Here is a 14,522-nt window from a genome sequence, read left to right on the forward strand (position 1 = left end):
TGGAATCATGCTATAAACATGTCCTACTGCAGATGCCATTGAATCAGATGGGCACAGAATCAAAAATTAACAAGGTTTGTGATATACAGAGCCATAAGCTAGTCTGTGGAAAATGTTTCCTATCATCACTGTGTAACAGGGCATACAGAGGATTCAGTTCTCACTGATACCTTGCCAAAAAAGTTCTTTCTGGTCAGGAATGTAGGCAACAAATAGCACATATAGTTATAAGAGCAGCACACACTTTTTTCCATTGTTTTGATGAGAATTATACAAAATAAAAGGTAATGGAATTCCTATGTTCGAAAGCACAAACCTAAGCAGATTAGTGAGGATATCTGTACATGAATTACATATTTTACTCATCCTGACATATCAGATGTAGTCTTAGCAATTTTGATACAGGCTGTCCTGACATAGTCTGGTGGTTCCAGACAAAATGACCCAAATAACTGAGTGTTATCAGTTCAAATAATATTTAAGATTGTCACTCACTGCATAAAAAAAATTTGAAATGCCCTGAAATCCCACAGCACATATATGGAAGAAATTTGCTAGAAATTTTCTACAAATATATAGGCCGTTAACAATGGGTTGTATAGTTAGAAAAAGCTTTTCTAAACTATAATTTTTTTAAAAGTTCAAAGAATGATGCCAGAATAAAGAGTGAATTATTTCTAATTTTTCTACAGAAAGTTGAATTAAAAAAATAATTTTCATATAAAGAAGTGATCAAAGAACATACAACCAAAAATGTAGGAAAAGGTATTACAGGTAAGTGTTACACATTTAATGATAAGAAATATGCTTTTCTTTTGGATTTGGGAATGTTGGTATTAATTTTTAAAAATTTGTATTTTATGTGGTATTTTCCCTTACTCGAAGCAATGTTTACTTTCAAACCTAATTTTGTATGAGCTCTTGGCTCCATAATATTTGATTCAGCCCCTGAACAGTAGAAGAAAATCTCAATTAGTTCAACTAAATAAAAATAACTTGTTCCCCCAAAAGAACAAAGCTTTATGTTAGGGTATATAACTGTCATATTGATGCTCAAAGATGGCGCCTTCTGGACTTACAGACACAGCTCTCCCAGAGCCGTAGGAGGGGAGTCTCCCAGGCTGTGCAGAAGGCCATCACACTGGCTGGCCAGATCACTACATTGTCCTATGCAGATCTAGAGTGTGTTCGGCAATTGTGCCACATGTGTTCAAAACACTTGTTACTTGAAAGGAAAGATGGCGCTCCTTTTTTCTTTTTTAGTTTTTCCTGGCCAAAGTGAGCATTAAATACGTTTTAGGTTAAAATTCCACCTACAAGTATATCTTCACCCCACAAACAGTGGACTTTACTGTCTTTACCTTCATTTTCCTGATTTTCTGCTTTAAAAGAGCATTTGTCTCAGAGTAATTCAATTTTAAGCAGAGAAGGGAGAGGCATTTAATTATCAAAAATAATTATTACCCAAAATAAGTTCTTTTCACTTGAATGTATATTCCCTGGACAGTATCTCAACTCCAAATATGTTAGGTTAGTTAACAAAAAATGTTTTATGCATCACCCTCTAATTAAGGTTCAGGAAGTGGTGCTCCCAGTAGACAAGTAAAATATTCCTTTATTTTGACATTGCACCATTGTTGAATTTATGGAGTTGGATTAAGCACCAGAAAAACTATTCACCACTTATTAGTATTCACTGCAGGAACTGCCTTGAACTTCATGATTTTAAAATAACCTTTTAAATAAACTGGATATTTAAATGTGTTTTATTTTCATCAGAAAGATGCACAGATAATTTTTTCTGAGCTAGCAATTTGTGGTTTCTTTTGAAGTTTTGTTTTTTATTTATTTTTGGGAGAGTTTCCTAGAGTTTTTATAATCTAATTCTAATTGCCTAAGAATTACATCAAAATGTAGTGGGAAAAATTTAATCCAGAAGTTATTTTTTTTATGGAAAATGGAAGAGTTTTTACAAGAAACCAGTTGCATGGTTACATTTTATTTTTAAGTTTATCCATCCACCTTCCCTCACTTTTGGCAGAAATAAGTCATGTGAAATTAGATAATTATATCCTTATTCTTTATAGAATTTAGTTTATTTAGTAGTGCAACCACTCTATTCTACAGAAGTTAGTCTAGGAACACGTTTCAATTTCAGTGCCATCAATTCCTGTTTATTCTTGTCACTCATGTAGTTGCGACTTAACTAACAACAGATTTAGATGTTTGGGACATCCGTAATATATTGGATATGTGTAAATATAAAACCATGTAGTCTATGTCTTCTCACCGTCCACACTAAATTCACTTATACATAGAAACAATGAATTCTGTTTACCAAGAAATAGTGGTTTGAAGTGTTTGTTAACTTTTTGTTTTTTAACAAGACCCTTTCTCAAGTGTGCAAGGTCAATCTGGTAATGAGGTATGTTCAATTTCACACCTACAAGAAGCCATCTTTTTTTTTTTTTCAACGTTTTTTATTTATTTTTGGGACAGAGAGAGACAGAGCATGAACGGGGGAGGGGCAGAGAGAGAGGGAGACACAGAATCGGAAACAGGCTCCAGGCTCCGAGCCATCAGCCCAGAGCCTGACGCGGGGCTCGAACTCACGGACCGCGAGATCGTGACCTGGCTGAAGTCGGACGCTTAACCGACTGAGCCACCCAGGCGCCCCAACAAGAAGCCATCTTAATCATGCAATAGTTTTTACTTATTTATTTTTTTCCAGTTTATTCTCATGCAAACAATAAGTATGTTTATGTTCAGTGTTGACAAGAACCTCCAGGTTAGATACACCTTGCCTTTCAGTTACTCATTCCAAGCCCATCTAATCTGCTCAGATCAGGGCTCACTGATGTGGCAGTAAAAGTCTTCTTCAATGCATCACCACTGGGAATCAGTGACTCCTAGTAAAAAAACATACACAATGCTACAGCTACCTGTAAAACTAACAAAATTATTATTGTTCAGTTTATTAAAAATAATTTTATTTTATTGTAAGAGTCAAGATTTTTAGGGTTGGTCACCAATCAAAATTATAAAAATCTTGGTATTTACGGGCAATATAAAGATAGTAGCAACTGCCAGTAGCCATTTTAGTGCAGTCTCTGCAATGGAAGTCCTTTGGTTCCTTTTATCATCAGCACAGACAAGGGGTCATGGACTTTCATATGTGCACTGAGCATCCCTTATGATGGTATTCTCCAAGATCGGTGGCTCTGTTTACTGTTTCTCAGCATTATCAAGGGGGATATGCTCACTATTAGCTGCAGAGGTCACTGTTGTGACCACTAGTTCACTCTCATTGTTGCCACACTGAAATGGTCAAGAAAGAAGTTTGAAAAAAAAAAAAGATGGGGGCACCTGGGTGGCTCAGTCGGTTAAGCATCCAACTTCAGCTCAGGTCATGATCTCATAGTTAGTGAGTTTGAGCCCCACATAGGGCTCTGTGCTGACAGCTCACAGCCTGGAGCCTGCTTCGGATTCTGTGTTTCCCCCTCACTCTCTGCCCCTCCTCCACTCATGCTCTGTCTCTGTCTCTGTCTCTCTCTCTCTCTCTCTCTCAAAAAGAAATAAACATTAAAAAAGAAAAAAAAAGATGGTAACTATGCGGTGTATTTTCAGCAGTGTCACCAATAGTTAAGACATTTTATTTGATTCACTATGGATCATTACACTTTTTCCACTGCCTTCTCTCCAGGAATTTGGAGAGAAGTTCTGGAAAGGCTGTGTCAGGAGATAATAACATTACTCAGGGCTCTACTCAAAATGTCTCTCTTCCCCCATTCAGGCTTTATAGCGTTAGCAAATGTTCTCTGAATCTCTCACCTCTTGAACGACTTTCTTTTTTTTATTCTGATTCTTTGTTCAGAAAAGCAAGGGACATCTGTGTTTCCTCAGTTGTTTAGGGCACTTTTTAAGGAGCCAGTTGTCTGTGCCAATGCTTATTGCCTTTTCAAATATCTTTTCAAAGAAGTTCACCAGATCTTTGTGCAAATAAAGCCATTAGCTGTATGACCAGCAGTTGGTTACTCCATAATGTGCCTAAATTCACAGAGCTGGTTGCACAATTTCCAACTTTATTCTTGGACTCTTGTTATATTTTGTCCTTGGAAGCTCTAGATGATGTGTCTGTTAGGATAATATCTTTCCTATCTTGTAAGGTCTAAGGTGTACACTTTTTCTTACTGCTCTTCTCTTTCTTACTGGAATGTCATCCAACTTGTCTGATTTCTTTGTGCTCACATAACTTTTTCCTGTGCTGTTGCTTTGACAAATACCAATTTCTTACCCTTTTCTTTATACAAACACACTGTGTTTCTCATGGTCAATCTGGGAAACCCCTTATCCTGGCTTTCAAAAACCTCCCAGATCCCTGTCCTTTCCCTACTCTCTTTATCTCCAGCTTCTCATCATATTCACCTGCTTCAGCCTAGCTGATCTCTTCTCTTTTGGAGAAATCAAAAGAGGTCATCTTTCTCCCACCTAATGCCCAGCCATGGCTTGTCCATTTCCCTATCTGGAAATCCCTTTCTTCCCTCCCCTCCCCCTCAGCCTTCAAGCTCCAACCCAATTCCTTCCTTCCTTCTTAGGATGTCTTTCTTGACTTCTGATGATTTTAGCTCATCTCTTTCTGAATGGTTCTAAAACTTATTTCAAAAATTTCTCATTTGCCACATTTATAACCAATGATCCAATATCTTTCCTTATCTCCCCTAGGATAGTATGTATTTTTTGGAGAATAAGGGCCAAAATTTAGGGTTCCCATCCTTACTCCACATTTACTTTAGCACAGGGCCTTCCTATAGGAGGCACTAAATAGGCATTTGTTGAACCATCTGGTGCTGGACTATTCTGTATCACAGATGGACACTTGCCTGATGGTGAACTGATCCTCAGAAAGGTTAGATGACTGATTGCCTTAGGTCAAACAGTTTTCTTTTTATCTGCCCAATTTCCTGCTATCATCAGCAATAAAAATGTAGCGGTTTATATTTGATGTAGGTTTTCTTCCTGTTAAGTAATTCTCTACTCCTCTCATTATCCCTAATTTTCTAAAACCTCTTTTGTTATGGTTCCCCATGAGGCAGCCATGTTTCAGTGAAACCCATTCCTGGCCTGAATGTTTTGTAATATCTGATATGTAGATCCCTTCTCTCACTATACTGATGATATAGTACAGGGATTGGCAAACTTTTTCTATAAAAAGCCAGAGCATAAATATTTTTAGCTTTGCAGACCATTTGGTATCTGTTGCAAACACTCAACTCTGCCATTGTAGCACAAGATCAGCAATAGACGATACGTAAATGAATGAGGTGGCTGTGTTCTAACAAAATTTTTCATGAATGCTGAAATTTGAATTAGATACAATTTTCATGTGTCATGTGTTCGTATTATTCTTTTGATTTTTTTTAACAATCACTGAAAAGTGTACAAACCATTCTTAGCTGGTAGGCTTTACAAATACAGATGGTAGGCTAGAGTTGGCCTGCCAACTCCTGACACAGTATTGGTAGAGTATCTTAAAGTGCAACCTAGACATCATCAGCCAGGTTACTTTAATTAGAGGTAAAATTGACTTGAGCCTGGTTTCCTGGCCTATGGAATTTCAGATCTGTCCCTAAGGGTCCTGTCTGTTCTTGATGGACATACGATATCCTCTACTTCTTGTTCCTTCTTCCTTATGTCTGGTCTCTGTTATATACCATGCTGACCTCCCTATGAAATAAAGCCCCTTTGCTGAGCTCCTCAAAAATCTCCACCCACACAAGTCTTCATGAACAAAATAGACTTTACTGAAGGTTTTAGAGGAGGAGTCTGTCACAGAAATCTAAGTTATGCCAATGGAATTGGACATTGCAATTCTTAAAAGGTCACTCTATCCCTTTATCACTTCCCACTATCCCCAAATAAATACTATGTCTTTTTTCTTAAAGCCTTATGCTTTATAAAAAATACTTATTTTTGAGAGAGAGAGAGAGTCTGCATATGGGAGGGGGGAGGGAGAAGAGGAGGGAGAGGGGAAGACAGAAGATCCAAAGTGCTGACAGAAGAGAGCTGGATGTGGAGCTCGAACTCATGAACAGTGAGATCATGACCTGAGCCCAAGCTGGATGCTTAATCGACTGAGGCACCTAGGCGCCCCATATCATGTCTTCTTTAAAGAGGACTGGTTCAACTTTTTACAAGAGCAGTATATTTTCTCCCCTTTCAAATTTTGTCCATTCATTCGTTCATTCATTCAACATGTATTTATTGAATGTGTACTACAGTGTTGTCTAAAGAAACTTTCTGCAACAATGGAAATGTTCTATATCTGCACTATTCAATATAGTGGCAACTAATCACATGTGACTACTGTGCTCTTGAAATGTGCCAGTGAGACCAGGAACTGAATATGAAACTGTATTTTATTGAAATTAATTTAAATTTAAATAGTCATGAATGGCTAGTGCTACCATCTTGGATAGCACAGATCTAATATGTGCAGGCCACTTAGATACCCTAAGAGGTTCTACTAATACTCAGTTCCTAAAATTTAGCACATAGTTGGGACTGGGCCTTCACTGCCAGCATGCAGGATTTAATTAAAATGCTATGTTTTATCATAGCTGTCTTATAATCAATAATGTTTAAAGCTTTCGCTCTTCACTCATGTAATGTCACTGAAGATAGTCCCTGGCTTTCAAGGTTCTCCCCTATTTTCCACTTCAGTTGCACACAAATCCAAAGGTTCATTTCCCTCAAGGGCACATTCCTCACACAAAACACATCTTCAGCCATGTGTCCAAATGCTATATTGATTCCAGCTGCTTTTTTTTTTTTTTTTTTTTACCAAGTACATAGACACAACAGCTGGTCTTTGTTTTTAATGCCTCTCCATTTAGGCTAAATATTTCATCCTAAATACTGTTTTAATATGTTAACATGGGAACGATCCATATGGAAACTATCCTATGGAAATACTGATGGTTTGTACAAAAGAAGATTAATCTAGCTAGATTAGGAAGGCTCAAAATAGTGCTGGAGCATTTCTCAGAAATGTAGATGGATACTTAATTTAATCACCAGAGATAAACAATCCCTTGGGCAATGAAGCCACACTTTTGGCAGGGTCACAAAGATATAATTAACCTGTGCATTATAGCAAAGCTGGACTCATAGTTATGAGGTCACTTGCAACATTCTGCCAGAGAGTATAATATTCAGATACATGTAGATCTTGAAGAAGCTTGGATCTACAGCCCCAAAGACTGAGTTAGTGTTGGAATTCACTCTAAAAGTATGGCTCAAAACAAGACATAATCTAAGAGGGCCAGCATATTCAGGAGACCAGTTATATTTAGCCTTCCCTAGTTGTTTGAGTCACTTAGCAATTGGTAGGGCTCAAGATACAAGATATTGATAACTACTTTCCACATTAAAAGATAGAGTAGATATACAATACACAGTTAGGATCTTGTCTTATAATAAGCACCTGACAAATCTTAGTTCCCCTTTCCCCTACTTTGCTCCCTGGACTTTGAGACTTTAGTTCCCAGGGAGGTGATTATCCCAGGGAGGTGAAGGAGCCCTCTCCCAAGGCTGCTGTCACCAGAAATTTCACCTCCCTGGAGTAGATGTGCCCTGGAGGGATTGTGAGACAGGACAGAGGTGAGAAATGGCTCTAACCAAACTGTTTCAAACAAGGTCACAAGCAGTAGGAAATGGTATTCCTCTCTACCATAAGTATTATAAACCCAGAACACAAAAATTCTTATAGGAAAGGTTCTAGGAAACATGAACTTAAATTAAAAACCAAGCTCAAATAAAGCATTAAAGAGCAATGGATAGTGTGGTAGAAAAAATACTGCCTGGTAATCAGGAGAACTGGGTTCTAGCTCCAACTCTGGATCCAAACTGAACACTTGGACACTGAGTCTTAATTTTTATTTATGAACAATGGGTCTTTAAGCAGGTGGTCTCAAGGCGGTATGACACTTTGTCATTCTATAATATTTCACTACAAGAATGGTTTTAGTAATAGCTTTATCAACCCTATTAACAAAACAGCTGTAGCCCTATCTTTAGCTGCATTTGAGGAAACAGTATCACTGGGACTCCTTGACTTTCACTGTGGTCTGAGTCCACAGTTAAATCAGGGCTGACTCATCTTTTACACATAATAGACACTAGGGTTCATAACACCTTTAGGGCTCATGAAAATGTTTTAAAACTAAAATGTTTCAGCTTTAATTTCTTTTAAAATCAGAATAAAACATGAACAAAATAATGATGAATTATAATAATAACTTGTTTGATTTGTTTTTGGATTATAGTTTTCATACCAATTCTGTCATAAAATATAATTTTAATTTTTTTGTTTAAAAGAATTGAAATGGCTCATGGTTGTAATGCAGCCCTGTCCATTATAGATTCTGATGTATAGGAATTTATAATACTTCCAAATAGGTAAAACTTAGGAAAGTCTATAAGGGCCTTTTCATTCTAGGTCCAGTAGTTGGTACTTAGTGGTGACACATAGAAATAAAGTTACAATTGAGAGTTAAACTAGTAAATCAACACAGTGAATGAGAACAATAATTTATAGAAGTTACTTAAAATGCAGGAGGCTTCCAGGAAGAGACAAGTTAGGATATCTGTGATAGAAATTATAACCATTATTGACCATTTATGATGTATCAGGTGTTGTAGTAAGTGCATTATATGCACTATTTCATTTATCCTCACAACAACCTTATAAGGTATTATTATGAACTCACTTTATGGAGGAATAAACAGGCTTACGGAGATTAAGTTAACTTGGTGAATGTCAGACATTTGGTAAATAGCAGAAATGGAATTGGAATATGGAGTTTGACTTGGGAGAACACAATAATGTTCCAACAAAAGCCTGTCACCCTGTGAAAGCACACTAAACCCTCCACGTATTAGCACAGCTCAGCACAGGTGGAGTGAGTCTACATGGATCATAGGGAAGCAGATCATACAAGGTAGACTCCAAGGGGATTAATCCTAAAGATGAAAGGTAAAACTTGAAGGCTAATCGAAGAAAATGTTATTTATTTCATGACCAAGTATTAGATAAAAAAATTCTTAGAACACAAACCAGAGGGATTTTGTCACTCTGCCTTTCAGCAAGATTCTCAGGTAGGAAATTGTTAATGGGATTTTTCACAAAAAAAAAAACCTTTTGAAATTAAAAAAAAGTTAGTAGATTACCTTCTACAAAGGTGTAGAAGTACAATTGGAGAACACATGTTTTCCTAAAATCTAAGTTTCCAATGGTTATAGATCAAGAGAATTAAAAAACTTGAAATTAGTTATAAGAAATATAATGGAATGGCCATTCCAACAGATTGAAAGGAATCCTAAAAGAGATTCTATAATCTCTTTTAGAATTTAGATGAGGAGATATCAGGACTGAAGTAGAGAAGACCAAACCCAAAAGCTTCCTTTAGCCATGCTGCTAAGGGTTCTAGGGATTCCCAGTGAGATAACAGTGGAAATTAGTATAAATACCACAGAACATAGTGTTCATAGTTTGTAGTGAAGAACTATGTCCAAGCTAATTTAGAGTAATTTGTTTACAGTTCTTATTTAATATGGTCTTCATTAAGTTATTCTCAATTACTTCTTTTTTTTTTTTTTTTTAACAATGCCTTTAATGATCATTACCATCTCTTCTTTTTTGGCAGGAAGAGCGTAAGGGCGGGGGGGGAGGGGCAGATAGAGGGAGACAGATGATCTGAAGCGGGCTCTGCCCTGACAGGCTGACAGCAGCAAGCCCATGTGGGGCTTGAACTCACAAACTTCGAGATCATGATCTGAGCCGAAGTCAGATGCTCAACCAACTGGACCACCCAGGTTCCCCTCAGTTACTTCTTCTGTGGTCTTTATTAAGGGTTGGATTAATGGACTCCTCTAATTAATACTCTAGGAGTATTAATGTCTGTATCAGATTGACCTCACTCAGTTGGCATATTAACCATGCTGTTTATTTTCTGATAGTTTGACATCTTGGGACCTTGCTGACCCCAGAGGGAGATAATTCCTAGAGATAGCAAACAACCTGCCTGTGAGCAAACACTTCACATGCAAACCAGCCAATTTAGTGCCCACAGCCTCAACCATATCTTTTACTGGGTTCTCACACTCGGGGCCACTATCCTCTGCCTTAATCACCCCACAGTCAAATAACAGACAACCAGGAACACCCCTCTATGCACCCCCTAGAGCCTGATAATTTTAAAACTTGTCAACCCTAAAGCTATTTATCCTGTTTCCTTTCCATGGAAATCACAACAAAGGCTATTCCCCACATTTTCCCCTTGACCCCTTCACCTCCTGACCAAATCCGGTGCCTCCCTACGTGGCCCCCCATGGCATGGTATGCCCCCTCCTCTTGGGAACTGTGAGTATACAAACTTTTTTCTATGGCACTTTTCCCCTGATCTTTTGGTTTTGCCATACCTGAATAATAACAAAATCTTTATTTTAAAATGATCGGTGATTATGTTTAAGAAGAGACCTTAGCCAGGTTTCTTCTTATCTGTGTTGGGATGCACATTACAAAGGAACTCACGAGTGTTTTCCCATACTGTCCATAGAAGAAAAACATGTTTTTATGCAAATATTAATATTCTGGCCACTAGATAAAGAATTTCTGTAATAGGGTAAAATGGATGAAACAGAATTGTATCGAAGCCTCTTCTATAGCCATGAGAGAAAGAAAAGGAGAAGGGGGCCATGATTTGGGCATGATCCCCTCACTGCTAGTCAATGAGAGAATGCTTAAGAATGCATCACAGAGAAGGGAAGGTGTGAATGCACTCAATAAATTGAAGTCAGGAGTATTAGTTGGCACATAATAAGGGTAACAATATTTAAATACAAGGAATATGAATCACATTCATGGGCCAGATGGAGATCTGGAGAGTGGGGCAGGAATAAATTATATCTCACAGTGTGATGTGTTTCAGTTTACATAGTTTAGGAGACAAGGAGCCCCAAGCTAAATTGGAATACCCCACTGATCCTCCTTGCTCTGTGTCACAGAACCAGACCCCACTGCCCCTCAAGGGTCAATGGATCCAGAGAACAGTTTACTCACTTCTCTGCAAGTCAAGAGAAACCTGGAGAAGTAAAACCCTTCACCTGAAACTGGATGGCTACAAGATACCAGGGCGGAGATGACCCTTCACCGTTTCTGTAGGGGCAACAGTGCCTCCGTTTCCTCATCTGCCGCATTGTAATGAAAATAGCACTCACCTCGGAGGACTACTGTCAGTTGAGAGAGGTCTGTAGAGCACTGGGCACACAGCCTGGTCCATGTGGCTGTTCATTAAGAGTTAGCTAATGCCGACAGCAGGCGTGTGGGCGGTCCAAGCCTCCGTGACACAGCAGGGATTGGTCCCACTGTGGCGGCTGCCAGCTCCTGCCACTGGCTTGGCTCTGGCGCAGGCTGGTCTGATGGGGTGGCTCTGGCCTCCTGCCCCTGTCCTGGGACCCAGCTGGTAAGGGAGGCGGAGGTGGAGCCAGCCCAGGCCCACCGCGGTGGCCAGAGACCCCTGTGCTTGCGCTGGATCCCGCCCTTTATGCAGCAAGAGTCCACGCGCTTGGAGCGGAGAAGGCCAGCTCGCACGTGGAAAGTGCCCCCTTGCAGACTCAGGTGACCTTCCTCCGGAGGAAGGGAAAGGGCAAAGGAATGTCCAGACCCGGTGCAGTGGATCAAGACCTTAAATGTGCGCTGAAGCAGGAAAGGGTCAAATATGATAAAGTTCAGTGCTGACCTAAACCACGGGAGAAGAAACCAGAACTGTCAGAACAAGTGTCCAATGGCCCTTTGGAGTCAGTCACACGGGAGAACAGCCCGCTGGTGCAGTAGGACGGTCAGCGGCTTCTCCGACAGTATTTGGAATAGGTGCGCTACACAGACATCATCCTGGACATGCGGTTCAGGCGAGCGCAGTCCCTACTGGGCCACTTGTTGGAGCTCAGCAGGGCCACGGAGTCCAGCGAAGGGGGCTGCAGGGCAACGCTGGCCCCTGGAGGGCTCCGTGGTGGCAAGTTACTGATGGTGAAAGAGAAGCACGAATAGACCAAGAGGAATGTGACAGGCAAAGATGGCAAAGAGCGCTGGGGTGGCTGGGTGCTGGAGCAGATTCCCTTTCTGTAGAATTGTGAGGAGGAGGATGGCCATGAGGACCATGAGGAGGACCACAGCCATGAGGACAACCGTCAGCTGGACAGTGTGCAGCACAAGAAGCAGCATGTGAAGCTGCCCTCCAAAGCCTGATGAGGATGAGGATGAAGAGGAAGTATGACTCCCAGGATGCTGTCCATGAGTTCGATTTTCCGGGCTCAGGAGAGGATGGGGAGCTCTCTCCAGACCCTTAACAATGCACTGGAGAGGGACCCACCATGAGTTGGAAAACCAACGAGCCCAGCTCCAGGGAATTTTGGCCAACCTTTGGGATGTGGATGGGGTGTCCCCCAAAGGAACTGGTTCACCTCTTGGCACACCCCAGTCCCCAGCCACATGAAGATGTTTTCATCATGAATAGAATCAGGGGCAGGGAGGTAGCTTGGGGGACTTGGCGGATCTTACCGTCACCAATGACAATGACCTCAGCTGTGATCTCTCTGACAGCAAAGACGTCTTTAAGAGGATGTAGAACCCCAAAACACCACTTTTATGACCTGGAGGTTGGTAGTGTCTTCCTCATACTGGAGTTGAGGAGAAGCAGCAGCCCAACCCAGATCAACCAGGTGGTGAGTCACTCAAAGCAACCCCTCATCATCATTGCCACAACAGAGACATCTGCTTTCTGGACAACCAGACAGGGAAATCTGTGCACTCCATGGTCTCCCACTTGGACATGATCACTAGCCATGGACCCTAATGGCATATTTCTGATGCTGGGAAGTCATGACCAATCGCTGTGGAGCCTGGACAACAAAACATGCGAGCAGGAGATCATGGCCTATCACAAGAAGCATGAGGAGGCTATCCAGTCTGTCACCAGCCACCCCAACAAGGCCTTCATTGCCAGTGTGGACACTGACACCCCGGCCAAGATCTTCGTATAATGCCTACCTGACCCAGCCCTGACTGCCATGCTGACTGGGGAGCAGGCCGGGCAGGTGGAACTAAGATGACTCCCAGCCTCAGTCTGGAGGCCCAGAGGCCCAGCCTCTTCCCACCTGCCTCAGAGCCTGGTGGTACTTCCCCCAGGAGACCATTCCCCATGGCCTACCCTTCCCCAAGCATCCTGGGGAGTGGCCTCCTTTGGATATCACCCTCCAGAATGGCCTCTGGGAGTTTCCTCTCTGGGCCCTTGGTGGCCAGTCCTGGTATCTGAGCTGCCTTCTTGGGCACAGCACAATTGGGGCTGGGGTCCTTGGGGGTCAGCTTTTCCAAGATGCCAGAAGATGCCAGGTTCTCTCTTTAACCCCCAACTCCTCTTTTCCATCTCCTCAGACCTGGGTGGGAGCTGTGCTGTGAGGAGCCCCAGGCACCCCTGCTCTGGGTCCCCCCAGATGCCATGAAGCCAGCTGGACCCTGGACTGTACTCAGTGGGAGTACCAGGCCTGGTCCACCCAGGAAGCTTGCCCAGACCAAAACCCTCCCCTCAAGTTCCTTCAACACTGCTTTCTAGAAACTACCCAATGCCTCTAGGCCAGTAACTGCCTAGGGAGCAGGTGATGCCCTCACGGGAGATGCTCACCGCTACCTCCCCCAGGACTTCTCCAAGGGCAACTCCCATGGGGCCAACAATGGGGAGAGATGGCTTTCTCTTGTCTCCTCCTAGGACGTGGAGGGTGGAGAAGGGTCCCCCATATCTCTGTATGAATAAATCTGTATAAATAAACAGGATTTTAATGTAACCCACCTTCACCCATGTTGTTGTCACCCTAAATACTTGGGCTCTCTTCCAGGTTTATAAGCCCCATCACCTCTGCCCTGGACTTAGATGTGAAATTTGTCTCCATAAACCCATTGAAGAAAAAAAAAAGTTAGCTGTTTCTCTTATCTACATAACATTTTACAGATAAAGAAACTGAAGCTGTAAGAGAGACCACCAGAAGTTGACCAGGCTGAGCTGAAACCCAGATCTGATTGCCCCCAAATCCACACACTCAACACTATGCTGCTGCTTCTTTTTTTTTTTTTAATGTTTACTTATTTTTGAGAGAATGCAGCTGGGGGAGGGGCAGAGAGAGGGGGACAGAGAATCCAAAGTGGGCTGTGCACTGACAGCAGTGAGCCCCATGTGAACTCAGGAACTGAAAGATCATGACCTAGGCTGAAGTTGGATGCTCAGCCTACTGAGCCACCCAGGTGCCCCCTATGCTGCTGTTTTTGCAGCAAAGGGCATTTTTGTGGGACTTCAGTGAGACTCTCATGATTTACCTTTATGACTGCCCCTTCCTTTGTTCTAATTCCAAGCTTGCTGTGCAGGCTTCTAATGCATTCCTGGGATCCTGGTGTGAGAAGGGGTGCTCTGGGTAGC

General features: G+C 41.6%; 1 pseudogene; it reads left to right on the forward strand.

Moving 5' to 3' along the window:
* Nucleotides 1–11,364: 11,364 nt before the first annotated feature.
* Nucleotides 11,365–13,904, forward strand: LOC131515432 (striatin-4-like; annotated as a pseudogene).
* The last annotated feature ends 618 nt before the right edge of the window (nt 13,905–14,522 follow it).

This window comes from Neofelis nebulosa, chromosome 6, assembly GCF_028018385.1.
Source record: "Neofelis nebulosa isolate mNeoNeb1 chromosome 6, mNeoNeb1.pri, whole genome shotgun sequence".
NCBI classification, from domain to species: Eukaryota; Metazoa; Chordata; class Mammalia; order Carnivora; family Felidae; genus Neofelis; species Neofelis nebulosa.